Consider the following 22816-nt stretch of genomic DNA (forward strand, 5'->3'; position numbering starts at 1 on the left):
TATTGCTTCATTGAGCCTCCGGTGAGGACGTCATTACTTAACAGAAGCCGGTTCAACACGCGCAGCTCCTGTTCATGACGTCATCACGAAACTGAAGCCAGCTGAACACGCGCAGCACGGATGGTTCCCCGAGCGCAGTAGGAGGAAGGAAGAACGAGAGGAGGAAGAACGGTAAATTTGGAAGGGGGAAAGCGTTCTACCGTCTACACAGCGGGAGTATGCCAAAACACATATGGGAAGGGAGAGGGATATTATTCAATAAACAGCATGCGAATGTGTGCATAAAGCAAATGTGAACAGCCTCATCATTTTTATAAGCAATCCGAAAAAGGGGGTGGAGCAAACACATTGGTATGCGTGAGCAGCTGAAGAAACCAAAACGTTTAGATGTGTGCGTGACGGATGGTTCGGGCGCCTGTGGCGAAGCTCTCGACAAACCTGCAAACGAGAGCTTTGTGGAGAGCTTTGTAGGGAACTCAGATTACACAGGCCGCCGTCGGTTTTTGCGTCCTTGGGTTGGAGCTGTTCGTCACATCGTGTTGTCTCGCTTACACTACAGCATCGAACCATCGCTCCGTATGTCCCCTACGCGTACAAAACCACCAGTACAGCGCGACGCTTTGTGGGAGATGGTTGTGCGCGTTTTGTTCTAAGTCCCGCGCGCAGTGTTTGTGCGTAGGTTCAAAGTCTCGTGCGCCGGTGTGTTTTGATGAAGTGTTAAGTTAACAAACAGTTTGCACAGACGCACATGCGGTGCGGGCATCGACAGGTAAGGATCCATTTATTCACAGATATGTGTTTGCTGGATGGAGGTCGTACTTAGTATTACGACGACATGATGTGTGTTTTTGTCAGGTTATAAATGTGTTACGAAAGTTTACATTAAGTTTCAATAAAATGTTTAATGTAACCAAAAATGACCGTGTTTGTGTTTGCTTTTAGAATTAGTGCGCATTTGCGATCGTGTTTATTCATGAAAGAAAACGAGAAACGAACGAAACAACTATCTTTAGATGTCTTCGTAGCATGACTGGAAAGAACACAAACACATTGAGAACTGCAAAGCGCACCGTGCGTTACGGGTTGCGAGGGGGAGGGCTCGCGGGAGGGTGTAACTCATTCCTCTAAGAGTACCCCCCCGACAATGGCACTCAAATTCTCTCATTTTCTCATGCCCTCTCTGTCACATTCGTAGCTCGATCTCCCTCTTCTGGGACTTAGCGTTCTGAGCATGCGGTTTTTGCAACGGTCATTTCGATCGCCGCTTCGATCTCATCACCTTCTCTCCCCTCCCACCCCTCTTTTTGATCCCCGCTTTGGGGCTTGCAAATTTTTGACATGTCAAATGAGAGTGAAGCTAAAATGTAAACAACAAGTGTTCGCGTGTGCCGTGATTTTGTAAGTATTTTATGCAAATTATATGATATTTATCATTAAAAACGTTTTGTTTTGTAGAATAAACATAAAACCAACCACGGAAGTATGATTTAGTTGTGGTGGAAGCGAAAAAAAATGCTTGGAGCATGGAATAAAACCGGATGAAATTTCTAGCCTTCACGCACGATGCCGACGCTGAGGTAAGGTATGTGTATGTGTAGTTACGATCATTGTTCCATTTTAGGGTGTGATTTGTGCAGGTTTATAGGTTTATAGGTTTATAATGCAGGGATTTGGGGATTGAAGCAGACCGAAACGTACCGCAGAGCCGCTGTAAAGCAATGCGCGTGACGTCACGGATCGTTGCTCATTTCGCCTTGTTCTCTGAGTGACTGCCATACCATAAAGGCCAGATCAAGGCGAGAACAAGGCGAACGATTTCCATACAGATTCTCTCTGAGATTGTTGAGAGGGTACAGTATCGGACATTAAGATAGAACCCTGGTGTTTTCAACGCACCGTGCACTTGTTTTGCCACGTTACTTGTGTTTGTGTGTGTGTGTGTGTGTGTGTGTGTGTGTGTGTGTGTGTGTGTGTGTGTGTGTGTGTGTGTGTGTGTGTGTGTGTGTGTGTGTGTGTGTGTGTGTGTGTGTGTGTGTGTGTGTGTGTGTGTGTGTGTGTGTGTGTGTGTGTGTGTGTGTGTGTGTGTGTGTGTGTGTGTGTGTGTGTGTGTGTGTGTGTGTGTGTGTGTGTGTGTGTGTGTGTGTGTGTGTGTGTGTGTGTGTGTGTGCGGGTTTTTGTCTGAAGAAACGTAGCTTGACATGGTTTCATATTGCGTTGCAAGCATTCTGTTTATGTGTGTTATCATGTGAAACAGCGTGTGTTTACACTTGGATAAAAGCTAAAGTTTGCATCGACAGCAGCGCTTGTTCCTCGGACGAGAACGCAGGTGTGCTGTTTCATGAATGTGAATACGACACCGGTGCGAAATGAAAACGCGCACAATAGCAATGAACTCGGCATTCCCTCACAGGTGTTTCACCAGTGCACGCCATTGAAAGGCATGCGTGCATCTCTGCGTTAAACGTTGTGTGCGCATGGGAATCTTTGTGTGTGCATTGAGCAAGAGCGCAGGTGTTCTTTTCAATGGGCGTTTTTCGTTGGCCTGTTCTGGTTTTGAATGGGTAGATGCTCACTTGCTTACTCATTGATAGTTTTTATCAATACGCTTTTTTGCTGCTCGACAACGATGTGATTCATCGCGTATAAAAGCAGAACGCAGGCAGTGCACGGCATCAGTCGTGTCCAAGTTTTTAACCAGTGTGTTCTTGACGGTCTAAGCAAGCAATTTTAGTAACAATGGGTCGAGGTAAACATTGTACCGATTATCAGCGCCATATCATTAAGCGAATGGCGGCTGCTGGCATTAAGCGCAGAACGATCGAGTTCGTGATGGAACGATCGCGCACCTTTGTGGCAAACGCGCTTCGGACAACCGAAACGCGCAAGTCACCCGGACGTCCTCGGAAGACCACGGCGGAGGAAGACCGTAAGATCGTAAACATATCGAAGAAACATCCGTTTAGCTCGGCACCAGAGATCCGAGGCAGACTGAAATTGGCGGTGACGCCGAGAACAGTTCAGCGAAGATTGGTCAGTGCCGGGCTACTCGCGCGAGTGCCACGCAAAGTGCCCAATTTAACACCTGCGCATAAAAACGCACGGGTGTTATTTGCAATTGAGCACATGTTCTTCGATGAGGAGGATTGGCGCAGGGTTTTGTGGTCAGACGAGTCGAAATTTAATCGACAGGGGTCGGACGGACGCAGGTTGGTTAGGCGCCCTGTTAATTGTGCTCTTGATCCGAAGTACTGCTTCAAAACTTTCAAGCATGGCGGTGGTAGTCTCATGGTGTGGGGATGCTTCTCCTACTATGGGATGGGTCCGTTGGTTCGAATCCACGGTAATTTAAATCGTTTTGGGTATCGAGACATTCTTGATACTCATTTGCTATCGCATGCTAGGAAGAACCTTCCTCGGTCTTGGATGTTTATGCAAGACAACGATTCTAAGCATACTTCCGGGACTGTCCAAACTTGGCTTGCTGACAACAATGTCAAAACAATGAAGTGGCCTGCCCTTAGCCCGGATATCAATCCCATTGAGAACCTCTGGGCAATATTCAAGAAGAGGCTGGGTAAAAACATACCGGAAGATCTGGATCACCTCTTCGATCACATGCAAGAGGTGTGGAGCAAAATTCCACCTAAAACGATCCAGAATCTGGTGATGTCGATGCGTCAACGCATGATAAATGTCATCGTGGGCGACGGCAATAAGATCAAAAACTGAGCTTATTGCATTTTTGAATAGGGATCACTGCTCGCGAGGGCGGTGGGCCTGCTAATTACAACAAAAACCTAACCCAAAACACAAAAAAACTACTAACAAATCTATCCGAAACGACATACTTGTGAAACAAACACACACACCAATACACATTCAAACATACATACACACACCCACACACACACACACACACACACACACACACACACACACATTTACACACACACATACACACACATGCACACACACACAAACACAAACCACACATAAACCTGTCCCAACGGGTGCATGCTGCGTTGAAAACACTAGGGTCCTATCATTCTGTCCGATACTGTATACTCAAGCACTCACGCATGAAGGCAAGCGAGCGCGGTATAGAAGATAGAGGGAGACAAATGATTATTTTGCTCCAGGCTTTCTACTTTTGTCCCATCGCACAATGGGCATTTGCCAGGATGAAATTAAAAAATCAACTTTGTAATAGCGCAATTCCAAATGATAGGTTTGAATATTAAGGGTTAAACTAAGAAAAATACCAAATATGAGCTCTTTATCTTTTCTGATTCTCTAGAAAAGACCTCTCAAAGTCGAGACTTGTTAAAAAAACGCAGAAAATTTTTCATTATTTTGGAAAACTTTGAACCTTGGTAACTTTTTCAAATATGAACCGATTTTGATAAGTTTGGACATTTTAAAAAGGATAATTAATCACCTTCGTAAATACATCAAAGATTTTGATTTAAGTTAATTTTATGCAAAAATATACGATAATAACTGAAGAAACTTCCTGAAAAATTTCATCATTTTAATTTTTGTCTTGATGCCATTATGAAAGTGGCGTAGAGTGCCGTTGTCTCATATATGTCACATAATAGTGTTATATATATACTATCAATCTGTGAAGAAATATTCTGCGAAAGTTTGCGAACGCGAATTTTATTGAAGTTTTTTCACATCAACTTTTTTTAAAAACAGACGCATGCGTAACTAGGCGGCTGCATAGGAGCCTAGTGTAGCGTATTTAGTGTATTCTACAAAACTATATTCTAAATGATGTTGATCACCTTTAATTTCCAATACGAAGCTGTGTATCTTAGTTTCAGCTCATGTACTTATCTAATATGTAAATTTCTATTCTAACCTAACTGTATTATTAAATGTAATGAAGCAAATCAGAACCAAATACCTTTTGTTCCTACTCCAGATTGTAGACGGATGTAAGGAAAATAATTCTAAAATTATACGCATATTAGGTAAACGTTACGAATGCACCAGCTCATTTTGGGAGAAGAAACTCCCAAAAGTCACAAGGATAGAGGGAAGTATGCTACAAAAAAGATTTTGCAAGAAAGAAAATGCATCCAGAAGGACATTTTGTATAATGAGCTCTACTCCTCTGATTCGTTAACCAGTTCAATATCAGTAGCTACACGCACTAAAACAAAGACAGAGTTTAACTTTACGAATGAAGTAAATACTTTGTTTGTAGCTATGGTTGAATTCTGATTTTTTCGGATAGTTGTAAAACCAAGAACGGGTCCCTTTCCGTTTCAAGTTCGTAGGCTGAAATTTCAGCCTGTCAGCTGTTTGCATTGTATAGCAGTTTTCGAGCAGCTATCTAAGTGAGTATAATATACAGGTGGGCTTATCCCAAGGTGTATGAATTTAGAAGGCTATTTTTATCGCTTCTGCTTCTGAATGAAGATTTTAATAGCGTTTTGAGTATTTGTCAAGCCTCCAGAAAGCTCGTAGGAGCAAAAATTTTTACTCGTTCTGTCAAAAAGTGATGTTCAAAATTGGTTATAAAAAAATGCTATCCCGTCAAACATTGCGAGGTTTGCAAGTCGTATCATCTGTTCGAGATCTTCTGATATTTTAAATATTATTAATCTTTTATTCATAAATCATTTTTTTGTGGTGTTATTTGGCGAAAAAATCACTATTTAAATTTTTGTGGATTTTTTCAAAAAAAAAATTGTAAAAATCCAGGTGTTTAGAATTCTACAAATCGCACTCCCGTCAAACATTGCGAGGGTTGCGAATGATATCATCTGCTCGAAATCTTATGTTATTTTAAATAATCTTTGATTTTTGCTCATAATTTATATTTTTTTCGGTGGTATGCATCGAAAAGATCACTAGTTCTAATTTTGTGGATATTTGCAAAATAAAATGTCAAAATTCAGGTGTTTAGTATGCTACAAATCGCACTGTTATACCTGCTCTCGGGGTGCTATAATTATAACTGCTAAAACTAGGAGTGAAAAAACTACCAAGGCTCGCAAGCTCTTTAGTGTGAGGGCTCTGGGGCGGTGAACTTGTATGGCGTTAGAGCCCTCGCGCGCCCTCGCAAATCCCCGTCAAACATTGCGAGGGTTGCGAGTAGTATCATCTGCTCGAGATCTTATGATATTTTAAATAATTTTAATTTTTTATTCATAAATTATTTTTTGTGGTGTTATTTGGCGAAAACATCACTATTTCAATTTTTGTGGATATTTTCAAATAATTTTGTAAAAATCCAGGTGTTTAGTATGCTACAAATCGCACTGTTATACCTGCTCTAGAGGTGCTATAATTATAACTGCTAAAACTACCCGTCAAACATTGCGAGGGTCGCGAGTAGTATCATCTGCTCGAGATCTTATAGTAGATGAAATAATCTTTGATTTTTGCTCATAATTTATGTTTTTCGGTGGTTTTCATCGAAAAGATCACTAATTCTAATTTTGTGGATATTTGCAAAATAAAATGTCAAAAATCAGGTGTTTAGTATCCCGTCAAACATTGCGAGGGTTGCAAGTGCCCCGTCAAACATTGCGAGGGTCGCGAGTAGTATCATCTGCTCGAGATCTTATGATATTTTAAATAATATTAATATTTTATTCATAAATTATTTTTTTGTGGTGTTATTTGGCGAAAAGATCACTATTTCCATTTTTGTGGATTTTTTCAAATAATTTTGTAAAAATCCAGGTGTTTAGTATGCTACAAATTGCACTGTTATACCTACTCTAGAGGTGCTATAATTATAACTGCTAAAACTAGGTGTGAAAAAACTACCAAGGCTCGCAAGCTCTTTAATGCGAGGGCTCTGGGGCGGTGAACTTGTATGGCGTGCGAGCCCTCGCGCGCCCTCGCAAATCGCTGTCAATTGCATGGCGGGTAGGGGCGAAAAAACTGGCTAGGCTCGCAAGCTCTTTCATGCGAGGGCTCTGGTGCTGTGAACTTGTATGGCGTGCGAGCCCTCGCGCGCCCTCGCAAATCGCTGTCAATTGCATGGCGGGACTATAACAAGGGGTGAAAAAACTACCAAGGCTCGCAAGCTCTTTAATGCGAGGGCTCTGGGGCGGTGAACGTGTATGGCATGCGAGCCCTCGCGCGCCCTCGCAAATCGCTGTCAATTGCATGGCAGGTAGGCAATTTTTTCGCCGCTAGTTTTAGCCGCCCCAAGGCCCCGTTGCTGGAGAACCATTTGGGCCCCCCACTCCCCTCATGCCGGCAATAATTGTAGGGCCTGTGACCGATGATCGTAGGGTTCCCATGGCCGAACCCCCCCCCTCCCTTCTTCCGCTGACAATTTAAGTATACTGTTTAATCTCCCAACAGCTGTGTGCCAGTACCCCCTCCTCCCGGTCATCGGATGACATACAACTGGGGCCTCAACTCGTCTTACCGCCTAGGGTCCCCGATTTCCCTACTCTGCCACTGTCATGAACTCCTTCCTTTCTTTGACCGATGGATCATAACATTCCGAAAGAAAACACATTTGGCGAAAGTGTGCACACACACGCACACTCGCACCCATGCGCAGACGGCTCAGCATATCTGTGTAATCTACAACATGCGAAGGCAAAAGCTTAGTGTAACAATGTTATGCTTAATGCTTTACATGTTCAGTTCGATGGCAGGCCCCCGGGACTGCCAGTGGACTTTCCAGTATGCCGGTTTCACTATCAGCTTGCGTTCTAGATGCCGGCGGAACGGAAAGTTGATGAAAATCAGCACCGGGATGAACGTGTTAATGCGAATTAAGGTTCTGCGTGTTGCACACCAAACCCTCCAGCGTGCGCTAGCGATTCCTTAGTAATTTTTACTTGACAGCGTTTGAACTCATTGCGCTTTTTTGGTTTGATTTGTGAAAATGCAACTTCATCGCAGCAATGTTTGTTAACGGCATTTTTAGGCGCCACAACAGCTTGCGAGCATTGTCCACACGCGAGAAAGAGATAGCGCTATGAAGGGAAAAAGCACGGACGACCCTACTAGCAATGAGAATGAGTGTGCGACTTTCAGGCGAGGGGTATGTAGAAGCATGGGGAGACGGTTGGAAATACGCAGAATTACGCGGAGGCGCGAGCGTGTTTTGGTTTCTACACAGTTTTTGCACTCACACAATTACACATGTGTGAATGTGTGCGTTCACTTTCAGCCTGCGCGCTCAGTTTGGTTTTCTCGCAGCGGCATGCGGGTATCGGTGTCTCGCTCGCACTAGTCTAGCGAGTGTTCCTCTGTGCGCTCCCTTTCTTGCCATCACACGAAATCGTCAATTCAGCTCAAGCGTTCTCCGCGAATGGCCGCGCGCGTGTTAGCCAAAGTCCCGGGCGATCGAAGTTTCGCTAAGTGTTCAAGTGTTGTGCACATTGAAATGAAGCTGCGCTTATCTTTCACCATTTATCTTAAATGTGTGATTTGCGCTGCTTTATTTCAATGTTTTTTTTTTTACTGTTGTTGCTACGGATGTCGATATCGACCTCGTGTAGATTAGCCAAGCGAGTGTTGATAGCTGTATTGAACATCAACAACGGGATCCACGCAGTTAGACGGTTATTTGAAATACGTCGATTTTTTTATATAATGAATGTGTGTGGTTTGAAGCAAGATTGTGTGAAGCAATGTATTTAAATGTGCTTTTATTTGCAATAAATGTGATAAAATATAAACCAAGTTTGATGTGTTCAAGTTTTTGTTTTGATTCGGGTGCACCAAGTCCGAATGAAGGGAAGGGCACAGCGTGCTACGAAAGAAACGAGCGGGAGGGGGTGTCAGTCCAGCGCAGCGCAATTCGCTGGAATCAAGTGGGAGTGGGTACCAGTTCAGCGCAGCGCAAGCCGAAAGAAACGGGGAGGTAGGGGTATGATGAAACAGCGCGAGCGAGCGTTCTTTACAGCGAGAGCGCCTCGTGTATTTTAAAGGCAAGCAAGAGAGCGCATTCTCTCCGTGGTAGCGCTCCATCCACCATTTTTAATTCTCAGCCCAAAACAACGGACTTTGGATCCGATTTCGGGCCGGACCCCCAACGCGTGTTTCTACCTACCCCTCGCCTGAAAATTTCGTTCTCTTTGTCTGTCGGGGACGGCTGACAGCGATTGGCCGTCTGACGCACCAACACATCCAAACCTTCGACAGCACGCTCAGGTGAGGGGTAGGAGGCGAAGCCAGGGACGGGTAGCTCGAGGAGCTGCTTGACAAATTTGGCGTAGGAGCAAGGTGGAATGTATAATGAGGTGTAGTTATAGCGCTTTTGGCGATCCCCCCCCCTGGGCTCTGGTTTTGACAGATGGTTTTCCGCTTGTATATCCCGCCATGCAATTGACAGCGATTTGCGAGGGCGCGCGAGAGCTCGCAAGCCATACAAGTTCACCGTCCCAGAGCCCTCGCATTAAAGAGCTTGCGAGCCTAGGCAATTTTTTCGCCGCTAGTTTTAGCAGTTATAATTATAGCACCCCGAGAGCAGGTATAACAGTGCAAATTGTAAAACTAAACACTTGAATTTTGACATTTTATTTTAAAAAATCCACTAAAATTTAAATAGTGATCTTTTCGACAAATACTACCGCAGAAAAAATAATCCATGAATAAAAATCAATGATTATTTAAAATACCACAAGATTTCGAACAGATAATATCATTCGCAACCCTCGCAATGTTTGACGGGTCAATTGCATGGCGGGTATTCTGATTCTCTCGCATCCTTTTTTTTACACCGTTTCTCCGCTTAACTCTACGTCCCAAGGACGCAAAAACCGACGGCGGCCTGTGTAATCTGAGTTCCCTACAAAGCTCTCCACAAAGCTCTCGTTTGCAGGTTTGTCGAGAGCTTCGCCACAGGCGCCCGAACCATCCGTCACGCACACATCTAAACGTTTTGGTTTCTTCAGCCGCTCACGCATACCAATGTGTTTGCTCCACCCCCTTTTTCGAATTGCTTATAAAAATGATGAGGCTGTTCACATTTGCTTTATGCACACATTCGCATGCTGTTTATTGAATAATATCCCTCTCCCTTCCCATATGTGTTTTGGCATACTCCCGCTGTGTAGACGGTAGAACGCTTTCCCCCTTCCAAATTTACCGTTCTTCCTCCTCTCGTTCTTCCTTCCTCCTACTGCGCTCGGGGTACCATCCGTGCTGCGCGTGTTCAGCTGGCTTCAGTTTCGTGATGACGTCATGAACAGGAGCTGCGCGTGTTGAACCGGCTTCTGTTAAGTAATGACGCCCTCACCGGAGGCTCAATGAAGCAATAATGAATGTAAGTAGTATGTATTACTATGGAGAGTTTAGCGCAGAGGATTAGATCAAAACTTACCTTAATATTTTAAAACTGGAAAACGTTTTCTTTCCGTCGCTCACTTTGAAGATTGTTGACGAGGCTAACAGGTAGTCGTTGATAAATAGCGCACACACCTGTAACTTTTTAGACGCCAAGGGTTAGTTGAATGTACCTGCACAAGCACACAGCCAGAAACTTACCTCAACAATTTGCTAGGATAAATCATTCTGAGGAAGAACATAACTGAGGAAGAACACGGCACAAAACGTAAATGAGCAAAGAACGTCGCACAAGAAACCACACCTTTCTTCAGTACATCCTTCCATAGGGACAGTTCTGGACAGACTGAGGATGCCTAACACCCGGATGAGCGCGATAGCAGAAAAATCATGGTGGATCGAGAGAGATGGGTACACTCGGTCCAGCGATATTCGCTGGTAAATTCATGTATGTGTGAGGAACGAAAGACTTCAAACCCCGCTTCCCCCGTATTTCATCCATAATTTTTCGTCACACGCACACACCTCTACACGGGCGGCGGTTTGCCGTCCAAAATCTAAAGAGAGAATACAGGGCCTCTCGCTTTGGCTCACAGAAAAACCTCTCAACAACTTCGGCTCTGCTACTTGGGGTGTTACGTTCGCGATTATTAACTCTGTAACGAATGTGCCAAACAGTAATTTCGCGTGGTGCGCGGTCACCTTAATCTAGAAACCGGGTACACTGCGTGTAAAAGCGGAATAAATATGCGTCACAAACACAAACACACGGTACTCACGCGTACGTACACTTATGTACTAATTATCCTCGGAAAGGATACACTAACACCCTAAAATTGTATGGGCTTCCGGGGGTATAAAAGGGACCGAACATTGAATAAAGGATTTTGCAACTCTAAGAAACCTCGTCTTTTTTAATATTGCATATTCGGATCAAGAAAGAAATTTCTCGTCCCTCTTTTGCGGCATAGGCTCCTCAAATTACTTGAGAGAGCAACTAGCGAGAAGGTTAATTATTGGTGTCGAACGGTTGAGAAGATCGCTGTTACTTGAGCGGTTTAGACTCACAAGGCCGCATCCTTCGCGTGGCCCACATTTGTTCGTAGAGTACTGCATACTATAGACTAACGATGTACGGGACCCCTGAATCGGCGGGGCCCCAGGCGACCGCCTAGTTCGCCTATCGTAAGCTGTTGGGGTGACAGAACGCTGCGCAGGCTCAAAACGGCTAAAGCTGCCGCGTATCGCGATTATCTGTTGCGTAGGTGTCCCGCTGCAATGCGCAACTATAATAATGCGCACTCTGTCTATCGGCGCTATAACAGTTTCTGCTACCTGTGGCACGTACGGCGTACAGTTTTGTGCGGCCGCGGTAATTATCGTGTACTATAGAACTTCGCCGGTTGGACCGGTCTGGTGGTACAGTCGTCAACTCGTACGACCTAATAGCATGCCCGTCATGGGTTCAAGCCCCGAATAGAGCGTGCCCCCATACGTAGGACTGACTATCCTGCTATGGTAACAATAAGTCACTGAAAGCCAAAGCTCACTTCACTGGAGTGGGTACAAGGCAGGCCTTGACCGACAACGGTTGTTGTGCCAAAGAAGAAGAAGAAGATAGAACTTCATAAACAATCGCCGGAAATCCTCTGGTTTTCCCATCTTCATCAGTTACAACGGACGCAACGGCAAAAATCCTTCCGCTGTTTGCGATATTTTTGCCTCACGCTGTGGTGCCACTTTCCTTCCAGCGGTAACTGATGAAAGGCAGATAGCCGACGCACTATCAAACGTACCACTGGATGCTATGGCCCCCAACTTGCCGATCATTGATGAGTATTCAGTCTCGAAAGCGATTGACAGTTTGAAACCTTCGTTTGCTCCAGGGCCTGACGGGATCCCGGCTTCCACGCTTAAGCGTTGTGGTACCACCATCGCGCCTATCCTGGTCTCAATTTTTCGCGACTCGCTGCGTTCGGGCATCTATCCTGCCTGCTGGAAAACTTCGTGGCTTGTTCCAGTGCACGAAAAGGGGGACAAATCAAATGCATGTAATTACCTTGGCATTACATCGCTTTGTGCCTGCGCTAAGGTCTTCGAGCTCCTGCTGTACGAACCTCTCCTAGCAGCTGCCTCGAACTACATTAGCGCAGCTCAACATGGATTTGTCCCTCAGCGTTCAACCACCACCAATGGTTGAGTTCGTTAGCCTCTGCCACAGGACCATCGGTGCCGGCTCGCAGATCGAAGTAGTCTACACGGACATTAAGGCTACCTTCAGCAGCGTTCCGCACACTTTTCTGCTTGCAAAGCTCCAAACGCTTAGCCAGACCGTGCTGCTGCTAGCCTGGATGCATTCCTCTTGCCAGGCGCACATACTGCGTGAAGATTGGACCCCATACGTCGCACCGTATTGATGCTTCTTCGGGGATGCTGCAAGGGAGTAACCTTGGACCGCTGCTATGTCAAATCGATGAACGAAACGTGACTTTCATATAATGAATGAAAGCGAATTCGCTCCATGTGGGCCACTCGTTAAATTTTACGTTACATTACGTTAAGTACGTTAAATTTTAAATAATAAATTACAAATAACAAATGAGTGGAAGAACAATGGAAGAGCCATTATAAGGACGAGCTATACGAGATGTACGGCGGACTTCATGTCATGCAGTGTATCAAGCTCGCCAGGCTTCGGTGGGCTGGCCATGTTGTACGCGTGGAAACGGACGACCCAGCCCGTAAAGTCTTTTTAGGCCGTCCGCAAGAACAGAGGAGGCGTTGTAGACCTACATTGTGGAGGTAAGATGGCGTGGAGGCGTCTACCATTAAAGCTGGGATAACGGATTGACAGAAGAAGGCGTGAGACCGTGAGTGGTTTCGGACACTCCTGAGGCAGGCCAGGACCGTTAAGAGGAAGTAGCGCCGGATAAGTAAGTTAGTAAGTATCAATGAGGAAATTCACTGCCGCAACAATAAAAATGTTTTTGGGCATGCTGTGTATGAGTACTGTGGACCATTACTGAGTCAAACGATTCATTTCACAACGCACCCCGGAGTTGGATGCGAATCTATCGGAATCGATTCCGGCTCAGGGATGCAGCTTGAGCGTAAGATCGGTGTTGTTGCACGAAGCCGCCCACTGGGCAAGGCGATCGAAAAAATTGCGGCCTCTCGCTCTTTTTCTTGTGCGATCTACGTCCCTCCTATTGCGATGGTCTCGAGTAGAGCTTTTGATCACCCCGCCCTTAAGCTTCTCCTTACTCCTTTGTCAACCTGAATGGTGTTCGAGGCAGCCGTTCATTGGCGTTCATCATTGGCACTCATTATTTTCCTCTTGTAGTCTTTCTCTCGCATATGAATGTCATACGGACCGGTTGTGTCGCCAATGACTGTTCGCGGTTGGCGGATTCAAATGTGTGCGATGGCATACAAGCACGTGTGACAAAATTTGAACAAACTTGGCGGTTGATGCAATTTGACGCGGCCAATTTTATCCAAAACTGAACAATGAGAGAAGAGAATATCGTACCACAATCGACTGATACTGATCGCAGGTGATGACTTACAAAGCAGACTTTACATCAGATTTTATTCTTGATTTAAAGAGGAGAATTATTCCAATTGAGCTCAAAGTTTCTGTAAAAAAATTAAAAATCTTAGCTAAAAAGAGGTTCCGGAAAATAAATGGTTCCAAAATCGCCTAACACGACGTCCAACTATGTGAATATTTCATAAAGCTACATATATTCATTTTTTGTATTATACCGATGGGGCCGGTCTGGTGGTACAGTCGTCAACTCGTACGACGTAACAACATGCCCGTCATGGGTTCAAGTCTCGAATAGACCGTGCCCCCATACGTAGTACTGACTATCCTGCTATGATAACAATACGTCACTGAAAGCCAAGCTCGCTTCACTAGTGGGTACAGGCATGCCTTAACCTACAGCGGTTGTTGTGCCAAAGAAGAAGAAGATTATGCCGACATTACAGTATTGTCGGACTTAGTGTAATTTTGGGTGAGCGTGTGTGCAACTGTCACAGAGTCAGTATGTTATACTCTTTTGTTACAGACATGCATCGAAAAGCAGCCAATCACGGCCTCTTTCCTGTAACCTTCGAGATGAACGGACGTTGTTCACCTGTCTTTAAGTATTGTGTATAATAGATTAAAAAAGTTCTTTTACATTTAAAGTTTGATTGATTGATTGATTGAAGAATTGATCCTCTTATCGGTCTCATTGTGACACACTACTTGTCAAATGCAGTAAGCGTTCTGCAGAAAAGAGCGTGAGCGTATGGTTGCATTGTTTCATCCTTCAAATATGACCAGGATGCTCGTTCCATAGATGCTTCCTTCTATCTTTGTCTTCATCGTTGTCTGCAACGTCAGGACCTTCTTTACCTCTAACCACTGAGAGCGTTGCCTTCCTAATGCCGGACTGCCTTTCGCTTACAGGTACCTGACTGACAGGGAATGATTCGCCCGTCCTCGACACATGAGTCATTCAAAGTGTCTATTGCCACCATCCGGATTTCAGTACAACAGAATAATATATCTAGCTGAACTACCTGGACTGCGGTGTTTGAATCCTTTAGCTATACTATCAAATCCGCTGGGCTCCTGGTAGAAGAAAAAAATTCGGATGGACACGACACTAACTATACGTTTGTTTAAATTAGCTTCATAACTATCGGTTGGCATGGTTATAAAATAGCCACATCGGAAAAGGCGCGGACACTCATTGATCAGCACCGACTTCAATTACGGATTCGTCACGATTTCCTCATCTTCAAGGTCACTGGTATGTTAAAACATTCAATCCATAAATGCTAATCACCAATCAGAACCATAATCAGTCACAAACACAAAGCCAGAACGTAACATCAATGTGGGTGTAGTGAGTTACACTACCTTGCAAGCAGGATGTGGTATACATGATACCACGGTGTTTTACGATGTTCAAATTTATTACGATGTCAAAGATATATGACGTCAAAGATATCGAAACTGAGCGTGGATCGCAAAACTGATAGTAGAGTGTGACACTGATGGTAGAGTGCCCTACGTACCCTGACTGTAATAAAATAAAGCTTAACTGGTACATTTGACTTGTTCGCAACATTGTCAAATATCGATGATGAATCATCACGTAATCGTGGATCAGCTCGACGATGGCTTGTGCCTGCTCCAAAGTGTGCATTTGGGCAAACACAGCATCATGCACAGGACTAAGGTGAAGGTGTACAAGCTCTTCATTGGGCTCCAGAATATTGGAGGTCAGTAGATCATCAGATCTCCTCTTTTGGCGATTTTTCGGGTAAGGCTGCGAAACTGATGCGAAACGCATTCTCCCATCTCCGACACTCATCTCTCTTTCACCTCCTATCACTTTTTACGGAGCTTTGCGAAAAGGCGTTTTACTAATGAGAGAGTTGCAAGCGTACATCAAAACTTAAAATAGTGATCTTTTCGACAAAAAACACCGCAAGAAAAATGAATAAAAAATAAAGTTTATTAAAAATACCATAAGATTTCGAGCAGATTATATTACTCGCAACCCTTGCAATGTTTAACGGGACAGCGCTTGGCAAAAATTGCACAAAAAAGATTCTTCGAACTCTGCTCGATGCCATGGAAAACAATGATTTTGACGGAGTTTTCAAGCCGAAATTGTTCTATTTAAACATGGCTTGTTTGTTCCAATTATTGAACAGTGCCCTAAAGTGTATTTTTTTGCTAAAAGTTGAATCTATAGCTACCGCTACGTAAGAAATATTTAAATTTATGTAATTTCATTCAAATTATACCATTTTGCTGGTTCATAGGATGAAATAAAATTTATTTTGTGGTACTTAAATCCTAACGGTTTCATCTGACAAATTCATTCGGTTTGATCGGTATTGGTTAATTTTATTATTAATATTTAAAAAAAAAACATATCAAATTAAACAAAAAAATGAATGGAATGTACGGCAGAAATGCTCAATATTCAAGGATAAGCTGCTTTCTTTTATCAATGTTTTATAAATATTTGAAAACATAACAATTTATACACATTGTGAAATAATTTGGTGGTGTGCAATAACTAGTAAATTATCCCTTACAGCAGTAACTATTTTTATTCATGTTTCGAGCCAAGAGCAAATCCAGCTACTCCGTAAAATGTATATCATTCAAAAAAGCCTACCACGTACCCGACTAACGCCTATCAGTTCAGCTAAACACCAAAATACAAGTGCTTAGAGGAATAATTTAAATCGCCCTAAAAGTACCATCGCATGTCGGTATCCGAATCTTTCAAACACTTTATTATTATTTAAATGTTATTCCTCAATCCTTGAAAGACTTCTACTCATAGCATCAAAGCGTTTATTTTGACAGCGTTATATTTTACATGGTTTTATCTGTTCCACTGGCTACATTAAAAGCAGCGCACTCTTTCACTTAGTTTACAATATTCTTGGAGCGCTACAATATCACTGGAGCGCTACAATATACAACGACACTTTCATGCACTTTTATCCTGAATAAAATTTTCACTTTTATCAAAGAACGTTTGCAATCAAATGGTATACATACGGTAGCATTCAAATTCGTTCCGGAAAACTGTGAGAGGTGCGGGTTAAGAGGTGTATTTCAAAATACATCGTCAGCCGAATGGCATAATACATGACAAAAAAACATGTAATGCCTTTCAAATTCAACAAAAAGCACCTTTGTTTTTCGCTTTTAAGAGATTTTGGATACAGTCTCTGCAACTAAATGTTAGTGCTAACCCACCTATTTTTGCTTTTAATGTACAAATTTTCGACAGCGTGTTACAATTTTTGCCTCTAAGACATCAATTTTTGACAGAACGCATCAGAGTTCGTCTATCAGGCATCAATTTTTGACTGTAAGTAAATTGCTTTATGTTGAATTGTGTGCTCCAAAATTATTCAATTGTAGTTGAGTAATTAATCATTTAATTGATAGAATTTTAAACATCAAAATTGTTATGCCAGTTTTTGAAGTTGTGGTGCAGTGAAAAAAATCGGCATGAATTTTCAGATGTGAACAATGTCTTGTGAGTTTATTAAATTTTACTAATTTTGTTAAAAGCAGTTAGATAGACTATAGGCGGGTTCTTAGCTCTGATTTTGGTAGCCATGATGGATGGAGATTTCTATGGAGATTGGCAGATAGGGAGTTATGGATTAACGATCAACGGTTAACGAATCGTTGGACATTCAATCAAAATAGCAGCTTCTTGTGTTCATCCGATGATTGGATGAAAATATGATTTGTACACAATAATTGGCTGTCTTGCAAGGCATGAATGGCACCGTTACCGGGGGAGATATGTTCACCCAGTTGCTTTAAGCTTTTTTAAAGAACAATATTTTTTGGAGTAACCTTGGTTGTGTAACTGTTGATGGAGGAAGAAATATGGTACTGGTACTGGACGAAATATGGTAGTGGTACAAATAAAAGTTTGGTAGGACAAAAGAAAGAGGAATGCAAAAAAATATATTCTGCAGCCTATGCTTGAGCATTATATGATTCACCGTACACATAATTCAAGCGATGTGTGCTAAATATTTAGATATTAGATGCGAAAGACTACTTGAAAGACAAGTTTATAGAAGGTTTAATTGAATTTTACATGGTCTTATCAAAAAAAGGTTTTCCCAAAGATGAAGGATTTTGCACATAGATACATTTCGTTGTTTGGAACAACATATATGAGTGAACAAACATGTTTTCGCATGAAATATGGTACAATTTGAATTTGAGCTTAAGATCCAATTTGACAGACAAACAATATGGGCAATATAGAATCAACAATGTTATTAGGAGCGTCAAATCTGAAACCTGAATTGACAACGATAACAGTTTGAACAATCCCAACAATTCCAAGAAACAATTCCATCGTTTGCATTAGTATACTCATTAGTCGATATATGAATTTACATCAACAAAGTTGTAAAAATATGAAATATAAAGTGAATTCGGATTTAGATTGCTCATCAAAAACAAAAAAAGTGTATTATTTGGTACTCAAAAATTATTCGTTCGTTTTGTTCGTTCGCAGTTTTTTTTTTCAATAAAAAAGGGTTCTCATAAAATCAGATATTTATACGTGTAATTTATTATTGCGTATGGGCACGTAGGTGTTGATTCATTAATTTATAAAAAGAAATGATGATGACAATTTCGGACAGATGTGCAGCAACTATGATCGTGAATGTTTTCACGTTGCAAAGTTCTTCCAAGTCGTCCCACCTTATCACGATACTCCGTCATATTTGGTGTACTACGTTGCCAATCTTGATCAGGCCAATGACTTGATATAATATAACTTTTGGGTATATTCGATATGGTATACACACATCCAAATTTAGATTTCTTCTTAGTTTCTACTTCTGGCTCATGTGAGCAAATTTGATGAGGGCCTCGCGTACTAGATTGACAGGATGCACCGTTGCACGGAAACCCTTTGAACTCTCGTTGGAAGTATCTAGAATCAGGCCAACGACTCGATTCAACAGCATTCTTGATCACACAAGATGTTCGCTCTGGTAGCCGGTCGTAATCCAGCTGGTAGCTCGATTTCAATGGAGATTCTCCGGCACGATTCTTCCAAGGATGGTTAACGTCAAGGTTGGCGTAAAGTTCAGGTTGCAATTTGGCGAGATTTTCAACAAACCGATTAATATAGCATTCATTGGCATGTGTATGTCGGTCTTTCGATTCTAAATCGATATTTTTTCTACTTACATCCATAGAAAACACCGGCACCGTGCATTCGACAGGTGGTGAAAAGCAACTGCCCAGAAGGTTTGCATCAATCTTATGGTTCAATGCTAATTGTCGATTTTCTAATCGGTGAGTGTAGTCTTGGCTATATGTTGTTTCAAATTTTCGATCCATCGTAAACACTTACGGTGTTAAGGATTTATGTTACGGTAATTTCGAGTTGAAGAATTTATGTTTAATGAAAACTGGATTGAATCGTAGATTGCTACAAGAATCTCTATCTCTATTATAAAATTCTAGTAAATGCTGATCAGCATTACTTTCCAGCGGTAGCTTGGATGTTTTTTGCTTAGTTTACATCCATACAATAGCAACCACATCGACTGTAGAAAACGCAACGCTGACTTAGTTTTTGGTATTTTGAAACGTATGGAGAACAATGATACAAATTACAATCAGAATTGAATACAGTCAACTCTCTCTTATTTGAGAGGCGATGGGACTGTCGAACAAGAGGGGTTTTCAAATTACAGAGGCTAAATGTGAATGAAAGGTCCATACAAACAAGAAATAGACAGAACATTTAGTGTGCAGCTTTAACAGTTGCTATAGGAAACTGCGCACACGATTGCTAATTTGAGCATACAGTCAGTCCAAGAAATATTCGTCTAGCTGAATTATTTGCAGAAAAAGGCGAATTATGGCCGCAATAGGCATGGGGCGATAAAAGTAATGAGGAGGTTTGATAAAGGGACCATCAATACACACGTTTTGATAAAAAATAAGCATTTAAATAGTGCAATATCAACCAAAATACATAAAAAACTAAAAAAAGTCCTTTGGTGGGCACGCAAAAAGTATTCGTCTATCAGACTTTTGGCGTAATATGCGTATGAAAACAAAGGTTATGGAATCAAAAAATGTCCTGATCTTGTTTCTTATTGCATTTATGACTATTGGTGACTACTTGCACAACGTTAGAACTCATTTGAACCTTTAAAAAGGCGTATTTTTTATCCACTCATCCTACAAGACTTGTTCCAATTATTCTTTGGTAGAAATATTGCATTTCCGGTCTACGTGGCCAAGTTCCATTTAAAAAATGGCAACTGATATCATATTGAGAGTCTACTAGGGGAAGTCGGGGTTGGTTCGACACTGCGGGTAAGTTTGACACCTTGCCGTTTTTGTATTTATAGAACTTTTTGAAGACAAAAAACTTATACATATTATTTATGTCAACTGTTTCGAATATTTGAGTCACATTTCACTGATCAGAAACCTGTCAATTGTCAAAAAACAACAAAATAAACACATGGTGGTTCTGATTGACAGCCGATGTAAGTTTTTACTTCTGGGACTTAAGGAATTGTGGCGTTATTTCAACAAAATTATAGTTTTCATGTTAATAGTATTGTTTTATAAATACTATTGATTAGTTCTGTATCACAAGGCGTAATGTTTACATTAATCTATATAATATAAAATGTCACTAAAACTTGTGCGGCCAATGGGGGTAAATTCGACACCCCACTTGGTAGTAGTGTAATGCTTATTTGTAGCATGTTAATTTTGTTTATATCGTAATTTGAAAGTGCCTTTATTTTATAAAGATGTCCCTTAACGATGTAACTGAACAAACACGCAATTAAAAATACCGTAGAAGCTTTAAAATTCAAGATGTCAAAAAACCTAGGAAGTTATAATTATGGAATTTAGCTATTATTCTCTCACAGAACGTTTGCCAAACTCGGACTCAAAACATGTACTATGTATATGGTTTAGGCTTATGAAAATTAATATTGTTATGGCTTTGACCGTATTTTAGGCTTACTTTAGGCCGGGTAGGCTTAACTGAAGAAAAAAATAGTCGCTGGTTTGGAATCACATTGACCGATGTTCACCTTTTGGTTTTCGAGTTGGCAGAGAAAAATAAAATTGAACACCCTTCGATTTTATAAAAAAAGAAAAAGATTACTGGAAGATGGCCAGGTTATTTTTTTAAAGGAATGTTAACCAATTATTCCGTAAACCAGATGCTATCGCCGCAGCTTCTACTATATGGAGTCTGGTCCGATGCTATTTGAAATGAAATTTTTGTTCTTGCTTGTATCTTCATTTTTTTCGTATATTTCAATACTGTTTTGTGTTAATTTTTCGTAAAATTGGTACGAAATACTTTGTTGAACTTCAATGAAAACTACAGGCCATCAGAGTTTGTTATTTTAAAAGCTAAAACCAAAGTGTCGAAATCACCCCCAAGGTGTCGATTTTACCCCATCATGGTGTCGAACTTACCCGCACTGCAGTCGTGACGCAACAAAAAACACACTGTTTTATTTTTATCAAAATGTTATCAAAATCAATCCAGGAACCGTAGTTTCTCGTAAGATGGTACATAATACACCAAAAAAGCTTTTTCGATGTCTACTAGTAAGATTACATTGGCAAAAGTATTGCAATCAGAGGAAAACCTTAAGGTGTCGAAACTACCCCCAGTTCCCCTAAATCATTTTCATCAGTTTGGTTTCAGCTGGTTTGACGTTTCGGGCAAATGACAATGCTCTGTATGTTCTCCAGCTCGACTGTTCTTGAAACATGTGATACATTTTAAGTTAAATTTCTCAGAACTGGGACTCAAAGTACTTAAAAACTGCATTAATATATTTCCCCATCTCGTCTCCTATCATTTTGAATCATTTTTCTAGCTCACCTTACCTTACTGAGCGCTAGTATCATGACTCCATGATGCTATCGTTACACGGGATTTTGATGTTGCATCTTAGTAGACTGTTTTCGCTATAGTAGACGTCGGCCGTATGACCTTGGCAATTTAAACATGTTTTAATATGTTAGTAGAGCCTAATTTGAAATAAATTCCTGAATTATTTGATGTTTCTTAACAGATTTGGCCACTTTCTGTGTGTAAGATTATTCAAACAAAACATTTTTGTAACAACTCATTCATTCAAGCTATTACATGACCAGCTACGATGAAATGCAGCATGACCCATCAACCAAATGTGACCTATCTCTTTTCCTGATCTTATTGGCCATCACAAAATGCATTGATTTCTTGGTAAAATTTGATTTTTTGGACAGTAAACCGCTTCTTTCGTTAGATTAACCGTCAAGGATGGCTCCTTACATGGCAGTTTGTCACACAACTGGTGTCAGAAAAATGGCCAAACTCTGATCAAATGAAGGAATGAAACCTCCCACACATTTTGTAACCTTAAAAAATGGGTAGGATAGGTTATGCATAAGTTAAAGATACGATTTTCGCCATCATGCTCCAATCATTTAACTCCCCGCTTTTAGTGCCTCTCTGACCGCTTGAAGTGAAATTGAAACAACAGAAATGCATTAATTTAGAAGGAAGTCACCAGTAGATTGATAATAATTAATTCAATTCACGTCTACGTAGTGTTTGTCCAGCGTCAATGATTAAAAAGCTACATCGACGAATACTTTTTGCGCGCCAATCAAATGACTTTTTTTAGTTTTTATATAATTTAGTTGTTATTGCACTGTTTTAACGCTTATTTTTTAGCAGTACGTGTGTATTGATAGTCCCTTTATCAAACCTCATCATTACTTTTACCGCCTCATGCCTATTGCGGTTATAATTCACCTTTTTCTGTTAAATTTTCAGCTAGACGAATACTTTTTGGACTGACTGTACATTCATTCATGGCAACACTATACACAAATAAGAGGGGTACAGATTTCAGAGGTTTTCCACATTAGAGGGACAAAAATGTACTGGAAATAAAGGGACTGTGGAAAATG

General features: G+C 41.6%; 1 protein-coding gene and 1 long non-coding RNA gene across 6 annotated transcripts in view; both read right to left on the reverse strand.

The window, feature by feature from the left end:
- The window catches only part of LOC133393520 (uncharacterized), a 233526-nt gene that overhangs the window by 66392 nt on the left and 144318 nt on the right, over positions 1–22816 (reverse strand). The gene's annotated exons all lie outside the window — the stretch shown is intronic.
- On the reverse strand, positions 8512–20939 carry LOC1278607 (uncharacterized). The gene is made up of 2 exons (XR_009766233.1): positions 19046–20939; positions 8512–18904 (listed from the first exon to the last, which is right to left on the reverse strand). It is a non-coding gene; the product is annotated as an uncharacterized LOC1278607 (long non-coding RNA).

Source organism: Anopheles gambiae, chromosome 3 (genome assembly GCF_943734735.2).
Source record: "Anopheles gambiae chromosome 3, idAnoGambNW_F1_1, whole genome shotgun sequence".
NCBI lineage: Eukaryota > Metazoa > Arthropoda > Insecta > Diptera > Culicidae > Anopheles > Anopheles gambiae.